The 25187-nt window shown below is 37.7% G+C and overlaps 1 protein-coding gene across 1 annotated transcript in view; it reads left to right on the top strand.

Annotated features, from left to right (window-relative positions):
• The window catches only part of hs6st3a (heparan sulfate 6-O-sulfotransferase 3a), a 33882-nt gene that overhangs the window by 6870 nt on the left and 1825 nt on the right, over positions 1-25187 (top strand). The gene's annotated exons all lie outside the window — the stretch shown is intronic.

The following is a 25187-nucleotide window of genomic DNA, read 5'->3' as shown; positions in this document are numbered from 1 at the left end:
TCTCTATTTGTATGGCTAAATTTCATTTTATACATCAAACTTATATTTATGCCCCCCAGTTGTGTTCAAACAGCAATCAGAGATGGTCGCTCTGAGCCGGGTATCCTTCAGTCGTGTGTAATCTTCAGATTCCTTCAGGAAGATTAGTGCAAGCGAGAGCTTCAATCTTATCATCTGAGTGAGAGATTACCATCCAGATTTATGCAAAAATCTCTGGCTTAGTATGAGTAGTGCATCCCCCTCTGCTCCGAAGGGTCACTGCCATCACTTCCTGTGGTTTTATTCCTAATGTGTTTTTGTGACATGGCCTTTCACACAGTTCAGAGCATAGAGTTTTGTAATGGAAATAAGACTGAGTTGATACCATTGGGGGCACTGCCTTTCAGAAATTGTTTTTCCTTTCAAAAGTGTTAAAAAAATGACCATTTTAAAATTCTTCACTTTTATCCAGAGAAACATTTGTTATGCTTTAGCAACAATCCTAACCCTTTGTGAAATTCAAGCTATACATAAGGGTTGTACACGAAATATTGTGTATTGACGATCGTCAGACATATTGTCGATAGTAGGCTGTCATGGCGATAGTTGGCTATGGTTATTATTTTTATCATCATAGTTTCATATTATCATGCGCATTGCGTGCTTTTCCTCGCATGAGAGGGTTTGTGGGCTTCACTTTGCGCAAGAGAGCTTGTAACGCGCACAGATTCCTTTTAGCACACATCTGGACTTAACGTGCGTGTCTTGGACTCTTGCTCGGACCTGAACTTGTAATACGCATGACTCACACTCTTCTTCGCACATTAGCTTGTAATACACGCATCTCTGCCATTTCTTTGCACTAGAGAGGTTGTTAGGCACGCAGAGGGTTAAAACCAGTGAGTGTGTTGTTCCCCCTCCCTGGGTTTTAAGAAGGTTGGGATAGGTCATGATAGTGTTGCCCTTAGAGTAAGTCAGCTTCTTTTTTGCCCACCAATCAAGTGATTTTTCAGAAATGGGTAAAAATTTAACAAATAAATAAATCTGCAATCGCACAGGCTGACGATAGGACGATCTCAAAATAGGTCCCTCTGATAAAGCCAATACGGAAGTGCCTTAAACTGCAATTTATTGACTGGCCACTTGAGGCTGGCTCCATAAGGGAGTCAATTCCCATAGACCTCTATGTTAAAATGCCCGACCTTACAGTAGAAAATAATACTTTTATAGCCTGGTACAAAATGTGTTTTAGGTCTGTATAACTAATTTTGCCCTCCATGACAACTGTGAGAGGGGTGAATTTTTTTGTAACTCATCCGTTTAAATTATATTAAACCTTAAACTTCTGCATAATTAAACTGTTAAGCGTCGCCGTCCCAAATATGGGACACCTAAGTTTGCATTAATATTGTTCATGTAAATTTTAATCTATCACTACAAACTATATATCGTTGGAAAGGTCTAAGCCTCCAGAATAGAAATTCCAACAGTGTTTTATAAAATAAATTATGTAGGGAGAGTAATTGATTCATTTATGAAGAGAGTGTGCCTCAAAACATTTATTTTCTGCTAAATGTCACTGTCCCACCAGCAGGACGACTACATTTACTTCAATGTTTGCATATGAATTCTTATCTAATCATGACAAACTGTATATTGTTTGAAAGCTCCAAGAGTGTAGATTTAACTCAATAGGGTGGGGTCACAAAGGTTAAGGGCGTGGCCACTTGAGTGAGGGGTGAACTGCCACTGCTGTCACTAGAATCGAGCTAGGTGAGCGTGGTTTGAGCAACCAGCCACCTCAGCTTTACCCATGTCCCGCCTCTTTACCCATTTTCGGTGATTCGCGGTGACGCGCGGCCAAGATGGCGACGGCAGGCAACGCCTACTTTAAGCTTCAAAAACACAAACCAATGGGTGACGTCACGGACACTACGTCCATATTTTTTTTACAATATGATTTAAAGGTGCACTGTGTAGATTTTTAGCAGCATCTAGTGGTGAGACTGTGAATTGCAACCAACTGCTCAGTCCACAGCTCACCTTGCCTTTTCGTAGCGCATAGAGAAGCTACGGTAACCGCCACAAGACAAACACGTCATGTAGTGACAAAACATGCTCTATAGAGCTTACTGAAGAAACATGACAGGACGAAATGGCGACTTCCATGTTAGGGGACCTGCTGTGTATGTAGGCAAGATAAAAACGGCTCATTCTAAGTTAATAAAAACAATACAGTTCATTTTGTAAGGTCTTTATACACTACTGATAATATAGTTAGTTATGTATATTAGTTTATTGAGTTTCTGCTAAAAATGTATACAATGCACCTTTAACCCTTAAAGGAATAGTCTACTCATTTTCAATATTAAAATATGTTATTACCTTAACTAAGAATTGTTGATACATCCCTCTATCATCTGTGTGCGTGGACGTAAGCGCTGGAGCGCGCTGCGACGCTTCGATAGCATTTCGCTTAGCCCCATTCATTCAATGGTACCATTTAGAGATAAAGTTAGAAGTGACCAAACACATCAACGTTTTTCCTATTTAAGATGAGTAGTTATATGAGCAAGTTTGGTGGTACAAAATAAAACGTAGCGCTTTTCTAAGCGGATTTAAAAGAGGAACTATATTTTATGGCGTAATAGCACTTTTGGGAGTACTTCGACTCGCCTGAAAAGTCCGCTCCCCTTCTCACTCTCATAATGGGAGAGGGAGGGTGTTACTGCGCCGAAGTACTCCCATAAGTGCTATTACGCCATAAAATATAGTTCCTCTTTTAAATCCGCTTAGAAAAGCGCTATGTTTTATTTTGTACCACCAAACTTGCTTGTATAACTACTAGTCTTAAATAGGAAAAACGTTGATGTGTTTGGTCACTTCTAACTTTATCTCTAAATGGTACCATTGAATGAATGGGGCTAAGCTAAATGGTATCGAAGCGTCGCAGCGCGCTCCAGCGCTTACGTGCACGCACACAGATGATAGATGGATGTATCAACAATTCTTAGTTAAGGTAATAACATATTTTAATATTGAAAATGAGTAGACTATTCCTTTAATGGACATTGTCATGTAAACATACCCTGAGAAGGTTATGCACTGCAAAAACTGACTAGCCAATTGTTGCTTCATTGCGGAATGAAAAAGGCTACTTTCGCAACATACTTTTGCACTTAGGACAAGTTATAAATTACAAACTTTGAGACACGGCGTTGTGGTCACCAATCAACCTAAGAGGCGGTGCATGAGAGATATGCGGTGAGTGCAGTATGTAGAACTGGATGGCAGAACTGAATCTGGTCCAAGAGCCTTTGGGGTTTGATGCTGGAGCTTTTAAACGCTATCCAGTTTCAGAGTCCTTGGGTATGCAAAGTCTCGAAGATTTATGCATGAACACACTGCATTTACTCACACACACACACACACACCCACACACACATCATCTCTCTCACTCCCTTTGTTAAATTCTCCTTTTACTCAGTTTCCAGTCTTGCATCCCCTGGGGTTTCCATCGTATTCCAAGAATAGACTGCACTCTGATCTGGGATCAGCAATGAGCAGCACTGTACGGGCTGCGGTGAAACTGATATGTGTGTATTACATAGTCTTTGTGTCTTGCTCTCTCTCTCTCTCGTTCTCTCTCTCTCACACACACACACAGACACACGGCTCAAAGTAGTGACCTCTTTTCCACTAAATAGCAGTCGACTTTTAAGAAAACACAGAAATTAACTATAATCTTTGAGAAAAGTCCCTTCATAAGATTTGTTCGCTCAGAATATATTTTAAAATATAGTTTATTTTGCCAATCGTTTACGTCCCTTTTATTATCGTGTAATTCATACAGTAAAAATACTCAGTAGTTAGTGCCAGACTGGCCTTTTCTAAAGGTTTGGTCGTGTCTTGTTTTTCTAATAGTATCGCAGATCAAATCTGGCAGCAGTGAAGCTGTCAGCATCTTTGTTGAGCTTTAATACCGAAGAGTCAGTCCCAAAAATCCAGTGCCAAGCAGTTGGCATCTGCCATGAGAAATTACTTCATTTGCAGTTTTCTTTATCAGAGAAGCAGAAAGAGACACGGTCTATGTGTGGGTGGACGGGCGACTGAGAGACAGTTAAGGAGAGAGAGAATCCGTTTTATATCTTGCCAGTATTATATCCTATGTCGTGCTTCACTATCTTTGCACATTTAAACTTCACTGATCAGTGAATTACATTAACATGCATGCATTTTGCAGACACTTTTATCCAAAGCGACTTACAGTGCATCATAGCTATACATTTTATCAGTATGTGTGTTCCCTGGGGATCGAACCCATTAACATTTGCACATTTGCACTGCTAACCAATGGAGGGATGTCATTGGTTCCAAAAAGGTTGATAATACTAGAAACACGTAAGGAATAATTGACAACAGGCCGTTGAATTATTCGAATTAATGCACGGGTGGTAAGGCGGCACAAAGTGAAACTCAGTTCTTTAATACCGTGGGTATGCATTATTTTCAAATAATTCAAAGGACCGGAGTCAATTATTGAGCTTATACCACGGTTACCACAAACATTTGCATTTTACAGAAAACGAATTAACACCAGTGAAACATTTCTCAACCAATCAGAATAAAGCATTTAACAGAATTTTTATAATTATCTATACAAAATGTGTGCTCGCACATAGCTCAGGTTTAGATGTAAAATAAGATGCTGGATAGATGCAAAACTGCATTGGTTGTGCCCACATAGCGATGAGTAGACATCATTTGTTTAATGTGGACTCACAGCGGGTGGATCACAGCAGTAAGCCTTGTTAGAGGCTCAAGCTTAATGATAAGAGATCAAAGCAAACCTCTCCCCCATCAAAGCCTTTTGTTGCCAAAATGAGCTGAATGAGTAAACTGGCCTTATCTTCCCTTTTCCAATTATTTTAGCATGTATGTAAGCACATTATCCTCTTGAGCTAGTTATGTTCCCTCATTGGATTGTTCGTTATCGGATTGTGTTTGACATATAATTGAAGATATTGCAAAAAATTTGTAGCAAACAGATCCACTTAATGTTGCAATAAGCCTAAATATAAAATGCATAGATGCACCATGAACAAGCAAAACAATAGGTACGTTTACATGCAACCAAATAATCTGTTTGTATTCGTATAATATTGATGGCTCAATCGTATTTAAAACCTTCATGTATCGATACGATTGAGGTCGATCGGATGCAAATTTTGATCGTATTGAAGGGGGTGGTGTACTCCGATCTGTGATCCGATCATCGGGTGAAAAGTAGGCTATGCATGTAAACGCGTGAATCGTAGTATTTTTTTAATTGGATGCAAAAATACATTGTGCACATGCGCAGAAGAATTATGCTTAAGTTCACGTCTTTTATTTACCTCTAATTAACGTCTCGCATAATTCTCGTCACAGAAACATGCAATAGCAAAGCAATGGCAATGCATTATTAAGGTAATGGGGTCACGCGCTGTCATGTGTACTTTCTTAAAGCAACACTATGTAGTTTCCATGTAAAAATGACTTACAGCTCCCCCATGTGGTTGAAAAGTGCAACAGTTCCTGATATCAGACACTCTTCTCCAGGCAGGGGGAGGGGTGGGGCTGTGTGCTCTACCCTCCACCGCTACTTTCAGAGTGTGCTTGTAGCAGCTAGGAGGCTGCTCAGGTTGCAGCAACAGTACAATTTGTCCAGTTAAAAGTTGTTCTATCACTGAAATAATTTTAGAGACATTATTTAATCGTAAAAAACTACATAGTGTTGCTTTAACATCAGCACATAAAGCAATAAAATAACGTTGTGGCTTTTAAAAATTGTGTTTTCAAGAACAACTTTCTCCACCTCAACTTCGTACATTTATCCACAGTTTAGGGGGTAACGCATTACAAGTAACGTGCATTATGCAATAATATTACTTTTCTGAAGTAACGAGTAAAGTAACGCATTACTATTTAAATTTACAAATTAATATATATATATTTTTTTAAAGTAATGCAAGTTACTTTTTTAGTTTATTTAATTCGACAAAAAAATATATGTACTGAATTAAACTAAACGAAGTCACGTTATGCACTCTATGCGTTCACGTCTGTGTGGAAACAGTTTGAGTCAGAAACTGAGATGGCAGGCTAGAGCTCGACATTTTTGTGATTAATATGCAATAAAATATGCTATTTCTCAATGCAGAACTTTTCAGTCATAAAAACACCTGCAAGGCCTGAAAGGGATCAAGCCTCTGCCAAGAAAAAGTAACGCAAAAGTAACTAAAAAGTAACGCGAGTATTACTTTTCCTGAAAAGTAACTATGTAACGCAAGTAAATACTTTTTTGTGAGTAACTTAAAGCAGCCCCGCCCCTCCCTCTGCCTGCAGAAGAGTGTCTGATATGTAAGCAATAAGGTACGAGAGGCTGTGCTGTATCGCGAAGCGGAGTGCCTGCAACCCCTTCAGCCGTTACTTATTCATGATACAGCACTTGCCTCGAGTACCTTATTGCTTTTATAAAACGGTTACCACAGAATATTAAAGTAAAAAAAATATTAGTGCAACTTTCATGAAGTTAAATCAATAAAAGCATTCCTTCTGCTAGAAAAAATAGTCCCTGACTGCGAACAACAACATGAAAGCTCAAATAAAAACAACAAACTGTTCTCAGACTTTGTCTCATTATATGTTTATGTGTTGCTAAGGGTGTTGCTAAGGGCGCAGTGATATTAAATAGAACCGTTGGGTGAAGCGGTCATAGCTAGGGCTGGGTAAAAATATCGATTCATCAATGCATTGCAATTATTTGTTCCTCAATTCAATATCGATTCATCAAATCCTATGAATCGATTCAGTCTACCGGCCAGTGGCGGCGCTGTGGGTGGGCAACACTGTAGCGCCCGCTCCCCGAGGTAATTTGATCCGGCCCTTTATGTAGTCTGTGAAAAAGACATCTCTAGAATAAATAAATGTAGAATTAAAATAAATGTAGTTGGACAACGGGCCCTACAGTTATGAGTTGATGAGCGTGCATCTGTTACAGCATGAGATGCAGAGCTCGAGTCACGTGACTGGCGCGAGCAGCTGTGTCACGTGTTTATATATTCGTGCTTTGGTCCAACGCGAGCCGCTCGCGCCCGCATATCAAGACGCAATGACTGACAGTAGTCCCTTTCACACATACAGTCTTTACTGGTAATTTACTGGTAAATTGCTGTTAACATGTCATGTGTGAACAGAACCTTTCCGGTAAATCAGTGCTCCCAATTTACCAGTAAGACAGGTTGTAAGATTAACGGTAATTTGCCGGTAAGCGCTGTGTGTGAACGAAAAATATAGCATTACCGGCATTTAGATGACGTCAGACCGCGCTGACAGATCGGGCGGGCCAATCAGAAAGTTTTTTATACAGGTGACGCGGTTTCCCCCAGACTGTTTACGGACGTTTCCACACATATGTTGCTTAAAAGTCGAGCACACCTGAAGTTAACATCCACATTTCTTCAACAAAGTTGTTTAAAACAGCTTACCATCTAATTGCCAAATTGCAGACGTCCTTAGCACACCATCTGTGAAGCCTAACGTGCAAACGCGCATCCGTTTGACGCCGCCTAACGCAATGTTGTTTGGTCACGAGCAACTTCGCGACCGCTTGCCACAGATGTGAAAACAACAAAATACGGACCGTGGATATTAAGCCATAACCCGCCGTTTACAAATACGACACAGACGGAGCTCGCCGGCCGCGCGCCACAGGTAACTTCCGCTTTCTCTCCGAGTTTACCGGTATTTTGATACTGATGTGTGAATGATGTCTTACTGGTAAAAAGACGGAACGTCACTGCATGTGTGAACAGCACATTTTTGTATTTACTGGTAAATCCATTCTGGTAAATTCATGGTAATTTACCAGAATTACTGTGTGAAAGAGGCTAGTGGTGAGACCACGGACTCTATGGCTGTTTTAACTTGGATTTCCATCTTACAAAACCGCCTTTTGTGACAGTTGTTGTTTGATATGTCGGCTCAATGATGACTTGCTTATCCACAATGACATTAGATTTCTTAATAAAGGAAACGCATTGAAACGATTAGTAACAGTTAATCACCTATCGCGCCCAACACCTGCACCACTGAACGCGTATCTACTGACAAACATACACCTGATTTTACTGCTCTAGCGAAATCTAAAAGTATAATTTCTCTTATCAGAAGCTAGTCTAATGTTTGCCAGTTATTAAGATGGCTGTTGTAGTTTAAATAGGGGTAGTGAAATAATTAGCTTTGACAAAAACAGCATAAAACAATGTTATGTTACATATTGTAAACTTTTTTTGTTATGTGTACTAAAGTGAGTAAATAAGTTAAATTCTCAATGGGTGTGATATGGCTCTTATTTACCCCTTTAAATGTAAATTAAAGCATCTTACAGTGCACTTATGTTGTTATGCAGTTTGAAAATACATGTTTGTAGAAAAAGCCTATTGTACAATGCACTGATTTTGTTGTTATGCAATTTAAATATAGGAAAATGTAGTCATAATCACTGATATATCTTCGGCCCCTTATATGAGATGCTTTTCATGAACTGGCCCCCATGACAAACTAACTGAATAGCCCTGCTCTAGTGAGAGCGTTCAGCATTGTACAAAACACGCTTTACCAAAACACGCTTTACCAAAACAGCAAGAAGGCAAACAGCAGCTGCAAAGCTAAAATTAAAATATAGGCTACTCAGGTACTTAATTACTTGTGTATCTACTTATTATTGAATCGATATTGAAGCAAACAAATCAATATCGAATCGAATAGAATTGAATCGAAGCCTCAAGAATCGGAATCGAATCGAATTGTGAAATTCCTAACAATACCCAGCCCTAGTCATAGCAGTGTTTTATCGTGAATAAAGCACACCTATTGACCAATCAGAATCAAGGATTGGAACTAACCGTTTTATAACAGGCACTGTTGCACTTTTCAACCACATGGGGGATCTGTAAATCATTTTTACATGGAAAATACATAGTGTTGCTTTAATATTGTAATGCATTACTTTTAAAAGTAACCTTCCCCAACACTGTTTATCCAGAGATAAAAGTTTGAACTCGACGAGAGGCACTGGGTGGCGTTGCCAAGTTCTCTGCTTTTTTCAAGTTCAGATTTGGACTATTGTTTAAACTGTTTCAGCGAATTAATTTTTTCCTGCGAGTTAAAGATGAAAGGATTTTGTTTATTAGTTATTGTATTTGGACTTTGAATAGTCATTGGGATGCTTTTGGGCTAGTTTTGAATGTTCATGGGGATGGTTTTTATACACGAAGCTGGCAACCCTGGCTGTTCGCTTGCGCAGATGTTCGGTTCGGATTACATAGAATGTACATGTAAACAAACATTTTAATCAGATTGCAATGTTTAGGGTGCATGTAAACTGTATTGTCGTAACCTTCAATTGTATTAAATTCAGTCGGATAGATAAAATGTTGTGCATGTAAACATAGCCATTGAGTCATGGGGTCATTTTAACTCTTTCCCCACCATTGACGAGTTATGTCGTCAATTAAAGGGTCACTTCCCACTGCGCATAGTGACGTCGGAATAACGTCTTTTTCATGTCATTTTTGGACGTCCGAATCTGGTCCATAAAAGGGGTTGTTTTGTAACGCTAGGCGACGTCTTTTTTTCGACGTCTTCTGCACGTCTAAAGGTTAACATCCGTAGGACCTCCGTGTAAGGAAAACAGACATGGAAAAAGCGAAAATAGAGGATTATCTCTGCACCACACCCATTCATTGCAACACCGAAACACTTCAGTCATTTCCTGCCAGCCGTGGGATTCGAACTACCGATCTCTGGGTTACAAGCAAGTCTCGCTAACCACTCAGCCCACAGCCATATCTTAGAATTGTAAGATTCTAATTACAATTAGAACAAGCACAACTTCTCGTCTAGATCCGGTCGTGATACGCCAGGTGACCCCACGCAATACGTCATGACGTCAAGAGGTCACAGAAGACGAACGCGAAACTCCGCCCCAGTGTTTACAAGTGGTTTAAAGAGGACTGTTCCTACGTTGTTGTATGTCAACTGATACTAATTAATGTCTTTGTGTCAGTTTATTGTTTACAATGTCCGCAAATGTGCGTTTTATATATGTAACACGTGACCTCCCTACGTCACTACGCATTTACGTTAGGTCGCGCTTGACCGGATCTAGACGAAAAGTTGTGGTTTAAAAGAGCATATTTTCCATTTCTCTTGTCAAAAATGACAATCGTTTCGCTAGACAAGACCCCTATGCCTCATTTGGGATTGTTTATAGTCCTTTGAAACTCTGTTGAAAAAAACTGTTACGTGTTTAGTTAAGTGTTAAGTGTTGGTGTCTATTAAAGTCCATTAAAATGAGAAAAATCCTGCAATGTTTTCCTCAAAAAACATAATTTCTTCTCGACTGAACAAAGAAAGACATCAACATTTTGGATGACATGGTGGTTTTTTTATTTTTAATTAATGTGCCCTCATAAACTTAAAGGTGCAGTGTGTAAATTTTAGCGGCATCTAGTGGTGAGGTTGCGAATTGCTACCAACGGCTCAGTCCACTGCTCACCTCTTGCTTTTGAAACACATAGAGAAGCTACTGTAGCCGCCACCGGACAAACATGTCATCGTTGGAGACATATTAATAAAAAAGTTTGTCCGTTAAAGGCTTCTGTAGAAACATGCCTGCACAAAATGGCAGCTTCCATGTAAAGGGACCCGCAGTGTATGTAGATAAAACGTCTCATTCTAAGGCAATAAACACATAACGGTTCATTACGAAAGGTCTTTATACACCCCTGATAATTTAATTTTGTATATTATTTTGCATTTATGTCAAAAGAGATCCTTCTAAAAATTACACACTGCACCTTTAAATTACAATCTGTAAATGTACTTCCGCCTTCTTGTAGCGATCATTTTCTGATGACATCAACCATAGACTGTAAAAAAGTGGGACAACGCCTGTTCGCTCTCTTCCATTGGTGAAAATAAAGCCGCCAGTGTCCCAATACGGCGCTGACATCTTGGGTCTTGAGTCTGCGCAGTAGCGATTTCGGGACCAGTCCTGCGCAGTAGTGAGCAGGAAGTAAAGCCGCAAAATCAAGGCCCCGCCCTCGTAGAATGCGCATAATCAATCACAATCACACGCTGCACTGTTTCTATTTGTGTTTAGTTGGTCTCAAGTCCCACTGAATAACATGTGGGAGGCTGGGTTTATGACCTATACTAGGACCAGTCACTGGGGGGCGATCAAGATGTTTTGGCTTCCCTTTTCAGGGCTTGTGCGGCACGCTTGACATCAACTAGACGGCTTGGGTGGGAGCATCCGTTAACTCCACCCCTCACACTGTCAGTCTTATGCCAGTTTTATTTCTGAATTAAACGCCTACTTTTATATCCAATTAAAGCACAGTGGAAAACACAAGCCATGCCCACTATTTTCCTTAGTTTTGAAATTACGGAGTTCACGGGGACTTTAAGGTAGAAATATAAATCCATTTTGATTTTTATATCCGTCTCCATCCACATCTGATCTCATTTGTGTGTGAGAGCCGGGGGCCGTGGCGTTAACTGTGGTGGATGAGTCAGCACAATGCGACAGAAACTGCCTTTTGGGGCGTTAATGCTTTGCTGTGTGCATGGAAATGGCAAGCTGTTTCTGCCACAGCCTCTACAATTGATGATATGACCGAATCTACGGCGTGCCTGAGGACTGCAAGACCTGCCATCTGCTTTTCTTAATTGAAAACACAATTGAAAGTAATGTGCACTTTACAAATATGCTGCGGTAGGGAAAATGCAGAAAACAGCACAGTTAGAGCGATTAGTGAGGCTGTCGAGCATAACTACAGTATTTACTGCATAACCTTAAAGCAGTCCAATTTTCACCTTTATGTTGTCCATGCATTTTGTTTAATATAGGAGCTGAAGCTTTTAGGCTACAAAGTGGCCTACTTCCATACATTACAGTAGGCGAGGCGAGTAGTATGTCCAAAAAATTAGTAAGGTCATGTAATCCAACCAGTCACCGCAAAGAGGTCTCTCTATAAAGCCGTCACTCACTTCTGTCCCATGAGAGTTTTTTGCAGCATCCCTCCTCCACACCATTGCCTCAATCTCTGCTGGTATATATCCCAGTTAAAGGGGGGGAGTACTCTGGGTTCGGGCTAATATTCCGATCTCCGAGCCCTTCCTTTGGACAGCACGCCGAACATGCTTTATTATCATATCTGATTACATGTTAAATGCAAACTCGTGAAACAGCAGGTGAAAAGTACCGGATGACCTACAACTTACAGCAATATTGCCTTAAGCTTGTGGGGGATTCGGGACAATCCCCCTCGGGCACAGTTCAAGGCAACCGTACCAAATGTGAGTGCATCCTTAGTCAAACAGAAGATCATTGATTGTTAACCCTGTAGTGCATGAAGCAGCATGGCAGATGTTTCTGAAAGCTGTCCTTAAATGAACTAAAGTGACTAAATTTCTCAGGGACACTTGATATCACTGAAGGGAATATTGAAATGATCCAAACCTAAGCATGCATTTTGAATTCTGCCTCTGCCTTTAACGTCAATAAAATAAAATAATTTAAGCACATGTTGCTTCATTTCCTCTTTGATGCTCCGCTACGGATCTAACACGGAGAGGAAGCTTCAGGTTTAGCCGGCATTCGCCTGGATCAATAAATCCGTTGCGTGCGTCTGACTGAGGTGAAGCTTGATTAGGTCAACCGACCATTTCGTGATAAGTTGTTTCTCAAATGGAAATGGCTTAACATGTCTTATGAACTTTGTAAGTGTTTGTTTGGTCTGTAACCTTCCGAATCCAGGATCCTTATGCAATACGGCGACCAAATATGTTCAGAAATAGCACTTACAGAACCTAGATCTGAATATATTTTGAGACTTCTACTCATTTATAATTATGTTTTAAATAATTATGAAATATAAATTGACCATAAATTTACTTTTCAACCACTTACCTGGCTAGATTTGGGGATGTGACGGCCACTTTTCAGTACTAGAATTGCATTGCACCTTTATTTTTAAAGTCCCCATGAACCGGAAGTCGCGATCGACTTACTTCTGGGTTGTGATGTATTTCAAAGTGAAACAGAATATCACGCGAGGAAAATAGTGGGTGTGGCTTGTGTTTTCCACTGTGCTTTGATTGGATATAGTTTCAGCAGTAACAACATAAACACCCCGCTTTCATGGTCGTCACGTAACTTCCGGTAAACTCTGCGAAGAATAAATAACAACAATGTCCTTTTAAAGTAGTTTATTTATATAACAAGCAAAATAAACAATACGTAGATTATGTAGGAACCAAAAACATTTGTTATTTTCGACAAGGTATTTGTTTAATAGTAATAACTAGTCAGACCATTAAACAAACAGAAACCGGAAGTAAAGTTCGGACCAGACGCTTATCGCGTCACCGCATGTGCGCCCAATGAAACGGTCTAAGTAGGCGTTTCATTCAGAAATGTAACTGGCAGCAGACTGACTGTGGATTCACACTAGAAGCTAAAGAGGCGAATAAATCATGCTATACACGCGTAGTTGGACGCTTGAATATTTTGAGTTGACTCACTTTATTTGTATGTGAAATTCACATGCGAATATACTCAATTTGTCGACTTTAGCTAGCCTGTAGGTTTTTTTTATCACCAGATTGTCTGACCTCCTCACTCACTTTCTTCCAAAGCAAGATCCTTTTATTCCTGTTTCTATAAAAGTATGAAGATACAGCTATAGGGCCCTCATTTATAAAATGCTGTGTAAAAAACATCCTACGTTTGATTCATAATACGAATGTACGCGCGTACCCCTTTCTGTCAGAAGGGAAAACTATAAATTGCAAATTATTTTGAACTTGTGCGCAGCTGAGCAGTTTTAGATCTTCGCCTTTAAACGATGCCTAATTAATTTAATTGTCATATAAAAGAGGGCTTGTCGATATTTAAACCCTTTTCGAGCAGCAAGAATGGGTTATATTTGTAAGACCTGCAGCAATCAGACAAGGAAAAGCACGTACGTCTGTTCAGACCTGAGGTGGCGCTAATCACTTTTCCACGTTTTTTATTAACGCATTATATTTTGCATATACTTTAATATCAAATCTGAGCGTATGCACACTTTATAAATGTCTTTTATTGTTGTTTCGTATTCCTGCCTCAGCTCGCTACATCATAATTGGTGATTGGTTAATGCGTCACACATATTCGGCAAAGTTCAGATTTTTCAACTTGCGCCTTATGCGCATCAAACACCCAAAAAATGCTCAATTGCGCCACGTCATCTGCGCGAATTGCGGCGCAGGATGTATCGCGTCTTTGCATTGACTTAACATGCAAATCACTTGCGCTTAAAGCTTCATTCACGTCTGGTGTGAACGCAACATGATAGTTGGAGAGGACGGAGATAACGGATGTTCCTGCCCAAACCGTCTAACTGACGTCATCAGAGAATGTTCGCCACAAGAGGTACATTTTCAGATTTGGATTGAAGTTTGTGAGGGCACATGAATGAAATATAAGACTTAAGGTGGTCGCACACTGGACAAGAAGCGCATCGCTGCTTGGAGGTATCGTACACCGGAAGCGCACATTAAATAGCGCAAGCTTAGTCACATAGCGTCTGCTTCAAAATGCAAAACATACGTTAGCAGCCAATGTTAATCGCTAACGATTTGGGAGAAATATGATGTTATTTCATCTTAAACTATGTTAGTGGCGCTCTGTGGCGTGACATGAATTTGAGCAGTGTCCTGAATCACAGCGGACAGCCGCCGCCAGGCACCGCCGGTGTGTGCACAATCATAGAAAATAATGTGATCTGTTTTTAGATTCATGGCGCGGCGCTGTGCTCCTCGTCGGGTGTGCAACCACCTTTACACAGATAAATTGTTTACAATAAACATTGCAATATTACAATAAAAAAATAAGATTTTTTATTTGAACTGTAAGAGTGCAAGTTTGCTGTTTTAACTGTATTTCTGTCATGTTCACTATACTGCTGGTGTTCAGACAAAAATGTTTTTCTGTTACATTAGCCTATCTGTCATATGAATCATGCTGACAGATATCAAATATTTTTACACAGCAGAGACATGAGAGACGCTGAGTTTGGTAACACTGTTCTCTGGATACATTTTCTGCAGAACGACAGCTGTCTCAATGCAATGACATCAGCAGGGGAGAGTGAAGATAAGAACAGTATTAAAAATGTATTAAAGGGTTCAGTTTGCATATCTGTAGCCTTTGAGGCTTGTTAAGCATTTGACTCGAGTTGGCAACAAAGAACCAGTTAAAAAACTATTGACAGTCCTAATACTACTTACTGCAGTTAAAGCTCACATAACACAAGCTGTTTCTGCATTTCTGATGTTAATCTGGAGTACATAGAGTAGTATTACATCCTTTATATCTCCGAAGAGTCTTTAGTTTAATCAGATTAATAAAAAAAATTAGCTTTACCGATTTTTTCCGATAACGTACAAAAAAATGAAGGAGGAGTTACTACCGCGGGAGGAGCGAGTACGAGTCATACAACACTATACAACACTGTTTAACTTATAATTCACTACATGTTTGTGTCATTTATATAATATGCACGCGCATATTTCCAACATAAGACAGAAGTCTTACTTACCACATGCAACTCATGACCCGGTTGGGAATTTTCAATGAAATCCAGTGCATCAAACACACACGCAAAACTCCGCTGCTACCCCGGATAATAAACTATATCCATTGTTTCCTGACTTTTTTCTCCTTACATCCAAAAACACACTTCATCTTTTGTGCCATTGTTGAGTTTTGAAATTAAACAAAGCTTGTCGCATGATGTAATGTTTGTAAATTCTTGCGTCTCCCGCTGATTGACGGGTGGGCGGGGTTTTCCGGGGGAAGTGGACAACCAATTTTGGACAACAATTTAGTTTGGGGAATTATTAACTACCACTTTTGCCTCAAAAAACACAATAAAGGAGTTGTTAAGTTAGGTTTTGGATAGAATTAAGGCATTAACTCATTCCCCGCCAGCCATTTTTTTTAAAAGTTGCCCGCCAGCATTTTTTGTGATTTTTTCACAAAAGTTTCACAAAAGGCCTTCCAGGAAAATTTTCTTCTAGAAATATATAAACGTATATATAGAACGTTTCATCCAATCTTTATTTTTTTTCTGCTAATAAACTATTAAATATGGGTATTTTTCTTTAAAAGTACAATTATTTTAGCAAAAAGCTGAAATAATTGCATTTTTGTGAAGACATTTATTCAGATTCAGAACGATTATCAAAACACGGAGTAATGTTACACAGGTAATTTAGTGGGCCATCTAGTGGATAATCACGGTATTGCGGATTAACATAAAAATTCATCAGGAACACATTTTTATGCGAATGTTTTCTCTTAATTGACAAGATAACTCGTCTATGGCGGGGAAAGAGTTAATATGGTCTTTAGTGGGGCGATATGACCCATAGTGAGATCAACCTATCGTCAGCCTGTGATATCGGCAAAACACGATAGTATTAGGGGGTGGTAATTACATCTAAAGTGTAACAAAGACATTGTAAAATAAAGTGTTATTATTATTATGTTCTGCTTGAAATGAATTAAAAACTGTTACTATGTTATGCTGTACACTTTAGGATTTTCGGCTCGAATTTTTCCCAGAATTTAACAAGAGAAAATTTGCTTGATCGGTACCGATGTTCAAATCTTACACCTTCCGATCCGCAAACAAGTCGCCTGATAATATCAAATTTGGGATTTTTACGATTAATTGCCTATTTCGCAAGTGCATAAATAGCCAGTGTTCAAAACTATCTTCGATTTACAGTGGTAAGCTTATGATGATAATTTATAGTTTGAGATGTCGGGTATGATTTTACAGGTAATGTCAGTTTAACTTGATTTGACTTCAACCATCCTAAAGAAAGTAACTTGGCAAGTATGTTTTCAATTTTATATTTGACAGAGATGCTAGCGAAGCAAAAGTTATGGATTGCTGCAAAAAAAAAAAAAAAACAGCAGCTAAAACGTGAAATTGAAATCGGAAGGAGAAGCACTACATTCCTGATATATTTCCATATTTCCCATGTCATGTAACAACAATATATCCAAGGATAGTTATTTAATATTATAAAGTCACGAAAACTCCTGGGGTTTTTGATTTATTGTTCAACCGAAGAGGATCTCTGTCAGGGTTTGCAAAATGTGTTGCAAAAGTGCAGCCCGCATTCCAGCACATTGCGAACTCCAGTAATTCAATCTAGCCGATATTAGGCGGCGTTTCAGCCGTGATGTACATTATCTCTCTCTCCTCTGGTGTTTCAGTAAGTGCTCTAATGTGCTAGCTCTTCTGCCAGCCTCCACGTACATAAAGACCTTTCTCTCACTAACCAGATCAGCATTCTGCTTTAAAGCACTAACATTCATCCTGCCAAACTAATGGACTTTAGATATTTACTTCGCCTTTCACTTTCTAATCGCTCAGAATTATGCGCTGTCAATCAATGATAACCCCTCGATCTCTTCATGTTCAAGAAACTTATAAATACATGTACAGTAAATGCACAGATTCATTATGTTGTTAGGATAGCTGCCATTTTTGAGATTTTCTTTGAATCAGGTTGCTCAAACACATATTTGTTGTAACCCTGGACAGTAAGGGTCAATTTTTGAAAATGAGATACATTATCTGAAAGTTGAAATAAATAATCTTTCCATTGATGTGGTTTGTTAGGAAAATCTGGAATCTGAGAATCTCAAAAAGTTACATCTCAAAAATTGCCTTTCAAGTTGTCCAAATAAAGTCCTTAGCAACACATATTACTAATAATAAATAGATTTTTGAAATATTTACAGTAGAAAATTTACAAAATCTCTTCATGGAACATGATCTTTACTTAATATACTAATGATTTTTGGGCCAAAAGAAAAATTATTTTGACCCATGCAATGTATTTTTGGCTATTGCTACAAATATACCGTGCAACTTAACTCGTTCACCTGCAAGCAATTTTTTGAAAAGTTGCCCGCCAGCATTTTTCTGCTTTTCACAAAATCTTCAACAAAATGCCTTTCAGGAAAATTTTCTTCTAGAAATACATAAACGTACAAATATATGAAATGAAAGAACAGCCCCTCTGCTTTCAAACAAACAAAAAACAAACAAAACGGGGAAAAAACTTTTCATCATATCCATATTTTTTTCTCTGCTTATTAACTCTTAAATATGGGCGTTTTTCTTTAAAAATACAAATTTTTGAGCAAAAATCTAAAATAATTGCATTTTTGTGAAGACATTTTGTTAGACATCAGATTCAGAACGATTATCAAAACATACATAAAGTTTAAAATTAGTAAATTATGTTTTGGCATAAATTGTTTTTTCATAAATTGGGTAGATGCACCATATAATGGATAATCATGGTATTGCAGATTAACATAAAAATTAATCAGGAACACGTTTTTTTCATGCAAATGTTTTCTCTTAATTGACGAGATAACTCGTCAATGGCGGGGAAAGAGTTAAAGGTAAAGGTGCAGCATGAAGTTAAAACAACTTGGTTTTGCAAGTCAATTCAACCTACTATTTTGAGTTTTGCCTTTAAAAAGTTGGCATAACTTATAAAAACAAGTTGAAATTGTTTAACTTTATTTGTTAAGTTAAAATAACAAAAATATATGTTGATTTGACAAAAATGCTGCATTTTTTTAAAGTGTACTAAGAAAGTGAATGGGGCTCATGATCGGTTTGGTTACAAACATTTTTGACATGTTCGTCAAAACAAAGAAATTTATACAGTTTTGTAACAACATAAAAGTGAGAAAATAATGACAGAATTGTAATTTTTGGGTGAACTATCCCCTTTTTTTGTCCAGGGTCACATTTATGCATATTTTTTTGAGAAAGAAAGGTATTTTAAACACTGTGTATTAAAACAGTAATTCAATCATTTAAAAAAGAAAACGGTGGCCAAAAAAAAAAAATTTTTTCTCGATATAATGTAAAGATATAACCTTGATATCTTTAAGATTAACTGGATAAGGTCGTGTAAAAGATCAAAATCAATTCAAACCTACATGATGTTCTCTTCTCCATTATAAGTCTACTATTAAAATTTAATGTATAACAAAACTTATACCAAGCAAGATGGACAAGATGTCACAATTAATTAAGTTGTTAAGCTGTTATTTTAACTCTTTATACCGTTTATCCAGCTAAAAAAATCCTACATTAGTTTGCTTACCTGTAACTCCAGTTCCAATTGATTCCTTATAGCGAGAGCAAGCATGATGCACCACTATGGGGCATGTTGTCACAAAAGGCCATTGTGTGTTAAATGAACTGTGTTTTTTTCCTGAACAATAATCAAGCCGATGTTCAAACATAAACTGCCCAGTGAAATTTTCACTTATACGAGGTGTGACAACTAGCCCCGGCCTCCTTTATAAATGGGAGTTTATTCGAAAAATGTGAAAGAAGATCAGTGCATGTTCATTAGGCTGATGTGTTCCTGTAATTTGGTGGTGTGCCAGAGAGATAGAGAGTATTGTTTGGGTTTACTCTGTATCCGTAATGAAAAAAGACTGCTTTCCTGTGAGCCACGCTAATAGACTTTGAGCTGACTAATTATGTGTGCTTAAAAAACAATTTCATTAGATTAATTAGTACACCCCCCCCCCTCTCCCTCTCTCTCTCTCTCTCTCTCTCTCTTCCTCTCTCTTGTTAGTACTTATGTAGAGATAAACTTGCTTACAGCATGATAGCATCATTTTGTCACTCACTAGATTGTAAATGTTTCTATTTTTAAATCAATCAAGGATTGGGACATGAAGTACAAATCAGTAATCACAAGTGAGGTAATGGAAATTATTTGTTGAAAATGTGCGTTTCCTCTAGTTTATATCACTGCTTTCTATTGCACGCAATTGTTTAGGATCAGACTGACCTCCATTCAGCCTGCGATCATGAATTTGACCTTCATTATCATATCATATCATGCTCGGCTTGACTTTATTGAACAGGTTAGCATTTGACAGCGCATCTCCATAGGTCAGTGTCGAAGACTAGATGGATTACTGTAGTAAAGCGCTATTGATTTCAGCACATTATAATGCCCAGCCTGTATGACATTGAGGGCCGTAATTTGACCACGACGTGGCAGATCTTTCAATAGACCGTCTACGGAGTTCAAGTCGTGACAACACATTCCTCATCTTTTCACCCCCTTTAGGATTTTTGCACATTGTTTTTGTAATTATTTCTTTAGGATGTACATTTGTGTTCGCGTTTTTCTATCCAGCTGTCATTAGCGATACACTGAGTAGCGCTTCTCTTGTTGAGCCGAGTGGAAATAATGTGCACCTTGCGCAGGAGGTGACAATTCCACCCGGAGGAAATGAGAGAAATTATGAGGAACTCCAGCATGAACACGCTATTCCGAGCGCAAAGCAATTTTATTGCCGAGCAAGGAAATTGGATGTTTTACTGCGCTTGCTTTTCTCATTTTGTGATAAATACCACTATATTGGAAACCTGTTTTCTGTTTTAGATTGTGGAGTATTAACAGAAGAAGTTTCTTGGCTATCACCCGTGGATGCTTTTATTTCTCTATTGCAGATTGTGTGAAAATACTATGATTAGTGTTGTTGTTATAATAAACCATACTAGATTACATTTACATTTATATATTTGGTGGAGACTTACTGTGCATTAAATCTTACATTTTTTTGTTAGTATATGTGTTCCCTGCCTGGGGATCAAACCCAACCACCTTTGTGTTGCTATTGCATTGCTCTGCTAGTTGAGCTACAGGAACACTATAATAATTATTAGTAAGTACTGGAATGTTTAACATTATTTAACTAAATCCACACTACAACAGTAGTGTTTATTATTAGTGTACATACTTATGATAACATACATACGTACACTATAATAAGTGCCTGTCATTAACTTGTAAGTACATACAACTGGTAAGTACAGTAGTAGTGTTTGTTATAAGTTATCATATACATACACAATAAGTAAGTGTCTGTCATTAACCCACACGCCTGTAAGTACTGAATACTTATATTGTACATTCATTTGTAAGTACATAAGTGTTTCTTGTTAGTTACAGTATACATAGACTATAAGTACATGTCTGGTTTTACCCAGTACTTATCTAGAGTTACAAAATAACTACCATATATGTACCACAGATAAGTACAGTAATGATACCTTTTAATTACCATGTACTGTACATAGTCAAAAGTAAGTACCTTATGTTACCACACATTTGTCTGTAAGTACAATTTATTTACCATATATGTACCAGGTAAGTACATGTACTGTAAAATAAAGTGCTAGCAATAATTCCTTACATTTTTAAAATCAGTTAATGATATAACATATAGTGCCCTCCAAATATTGGGACAATAAATGCAAAATTGCTCTGTTTGCTGTGGACTCAAGTAATTTTGAAACATTAAATGGTGAATATGAGACAAAATATACAGAATGTCATATTTTATTAAAAAAATGTCTTAACAGCAAATAGAGCAATATTGTCTTACTGAACCAGTACTTTTGGAGGGCACTGTAATTAAAAACTGAAAATGATATAACCAACATATTTCATTTTTTTCTGGAACAAGGCATCACTCTTTTCAGTCTCTTTGTTTTTTGTGTTGACCTAAAAGTTTGATAATATACACAACGTTTTTCAGTATTAAAATCATCCAGTTATTGCAAACCTTGACCATATGCATCTTGTGATATACATGTTTGCAAGATAATTTCAATTTATCTTGCAGCCATACCCATTCGGCAAAAAATATCATTTTAAATATATTTCAAAATATAAAAAATTGCCAAAAAATATATGTACTGAAATATATTTTGAAATATGTTTACAAAAATGTAATATATTTTTTGGCAATTTTTGTCAGTTTTGCAATATATTTAAAAAACATTTATATTCACGTCACACTGGAATAAAAACGTTGTATGTTACAAAACTGTAAACATAACAATTATGAATAGATTCAAATTAAATATATTTTCAACTGCAAAAATATACTTTTAGATTTTATACATACTTGTACATTTTATACGTATTCTTTATACATCTTATACAAACTTTTATATTTTGGCCAGTAACCTTTTTTTTTGCTGTATGGGTTGTATAATTAGAAATGTATTTGTTGCCACTTATGAAAATATGAAGGATAAAACTAAATATATTTTTTAATTTTAAAATATATTTAATTAAGCTTTACTTTCTACAAATGTAGCATATATTTAAAACATATTTTTGGCCAAATAAATTATTATTTTGCCCTATAGGATTGACAGCTCTATGTCAAGTGGAACTAGGAATTCCTAGTCGCGACTTTTTTGCAGAATAAAAGTTTTTGTTTACATAATATATGTGGGTGTACTGTGTATGATAATTATGTAAAAACACACATACATGTATAATTTTGAGAAAAAATATATATTTATATTAAATATAAACATGTATATAAACATGCAAATATTTCTTTAACATATACATGCGTGCGTGCTTGTGTGTGTGTTTATACATAGTTATTACACGGCTCTCTGGAATGCTTGATTCTGATTGGTCAGTTGAGACATTTGCAGGTTCGTTCTTTTCAAATAATAACCGCTCCAAAGTAATAACGCATAGCCGGTACTACTTGTACGAGTAAAATCGCTCCGCGCCAATAAAGATCAATAAAGATTACTGTTTGGCGCCATATTGTGACAAACACTGGACAACCACGACAAGACACAGACAGCTTACTGAGACTGAACTTGACAAAATAGAGCATGACAGCTACGAAGCCAACACACAAAAAAATACAGAATGGCATTAAAACTTCTCAAAGACTGGCTAAAAGAGAAAAAATGGAGAAAGACAAGTATGAAGCAGAGGATCTTAATAAGGTATTACGATCATTTTATGCATCTGTGCAAAGTTTCGCGGAAGGATAAAAATGTTAATTTAAAACAAATATGCCAATAAAATGTTTCAAATTCATTTTCATGTCTGTTTTTTTTCTTATGTGAACAAGTAGCCGTGTAATAAGCGGGATAATGTAGAGGCAGCTGGTAGTTATCGGGAAATAAGCTCCTTCAGTGTGATACAAGACACTGAGAAAAAATGGAGACAGACAAGTATGAAGCAGAGGATCTTAAAAAGGTATTACGATCATTTTATGCATCTGTGCAAAGTTTCGCGGAAGGATAAAATTTTTAATTTAAAACAAATATGCCAATAAAATGTTTCAAATTCATATTCATGTCCGTTTTTTTCCTTATGTGAACAAGTGAACAGTGTCCTGATCACACTGTCGGGGCTTATTTCCCGATAACTACCGGCTGCCTCTACAATATCCCTTACTTATTATACACAGTACACCAACATATATTATGTAAACTAAAACTTTTATTCTCGAACGATTAGTCACGACTTATGCGACGTTAGGCATTTTTTTACATTTTATGTTGTGTTAGGGGCCAGTCACACCAAAAGTGTTTATGGTAGTTGCAGGCGCCTTTTTTGAATGATATTCTATGGGCAGGGCGCGTTTGCGCCACTGATCCATATAAATGACTGGACTGCGCATGACATCACAACTGTGAAGCCACCGCGCCGCCATCTTGGTATACCCAAACATTCTATTAAATCAATTGACGCGATCAGATTTTAATGATAAAACATCACTTTACTAGTCTTGGTTTTTATATTTGAAGTTACCCTGTACATTATTACAACACAAACGTCCTTACCATGTAAATAGTTATTTACTGAAAGTTGTACATTTTCGTTTTTAATCAGTTATACATTCATCTTCATTACAGTATCAGAACAGCAGACAGACCGCAGCATATTTAGTATTAATGACAAACGTGCTCATTCTGAAATTTAAATAAATATCCATACTTTGTACCGTATGTGCATGCAATAATTTGCTGGTTTTATGTTATCTAAACTTACAAGTTACCTCAACTTATTTAGAGAAATAACGCTGACCGTGTAGCTGAATGTCAAACAAAACTTTATTTATACCCGTGTCATTAACAGAACGCAGCAGACACACTCACCTTAACGGTTTTTTATAAATCCATTTTCCTGCCCGATTAAAGCATAAACATTGCAAATAACACCAGAATTAACAGTTAATTTACGTACACATATCCTAAAAATAATCTTGCGTGACTGATACGCTGTAAAGCGGGTGAATTTAAAACATGATTTTGAGTGGAAGTCAATGACGCCGTCTGCCGGTTGGGTATACCAAGATGGCGGCTCGAACTCTGCGCTGGCTTCACCTCACGCTGTTACATAAGCGTTCTATGCGCAATCCAGTCACATATACAGATCAGTGGTTTGCGCGCTGTTTATGCACGCCAAGCACCTTGCGTTTTTTTGCCATCTGCCACACACGCGTTTTTGAAGGAGCGCTGAGAGCGGAGAAGCGCTCGACATCATTCGCGTCTTTCCATTGTGCAATCGAATGAGGGGAGAGGCGGGCCTTACATTGTGGTGAGTGAAGTTTACAGTTGCTTTGAAGAACCGGACTCCACTCTCTCACTCTATCCTCTGTGTTTGTGCACCTCTCACCCTCAAACAAGGTCAGAGCAAGCGCCCTCTTTTTAAAGTTTCTGCTAATATGACAGTTAACAGCAAAAGAGCGCTCACGCTTCAATATTTGATTGACAAGACAGCTGACTCGGTGGTTGCTTAGCAATATGAAAAGCCGCGTCGCACTGCATTTGCAAGCGTTTAAAGCGCTTTTGGTGTGACTGGCCCCTTAAAGTATCACTACTAGTACTGCCGAATGTTGTTTCTCATGTCAAGCAAAAATAAGATTGAAGCATATTTGTTCATTAATTGTACTTTATTAATAAACAAAAACTAATCTGATTTCAGTCTTTTGTGTTTCACTGAAACCAATCCCGGCATATATGTTTGCAATGACGTAAGTGTGCAAGTTTCCTGAATTTTTACATATGGAAAACACTATTCCTTTAATATCTTTAAACCTATTATTTTTGTAACAAGATAAGGACTTTAAAAAGTCTGCGAGGACACCAGAAAGGTTGAATCTTAGGTAGTTTCTAGATATGGTACTGGAGTTGGCTGGTGGTGAATTT

Source organism: Misgurnus anguillicaudatus, chromosome 8 (genome assembly GCF_027580225.2).
Source record: "Misgurnus anguillicaudatus chromosome 8, ASM2758022v2, whole genome shotgun sequence".
Classification (NCBI taxonomy): Eukaryota; Metazoa; Chordata; class Actinopteri; order Cypriniformes; family Cobitidae; genus Misgurnus; species Misgurnus anguillicaudatus.
Note: the sequence above shows the minus strand (reverse complement) of the source record. Positions and strands in the feature narration are given on the sequence as shown.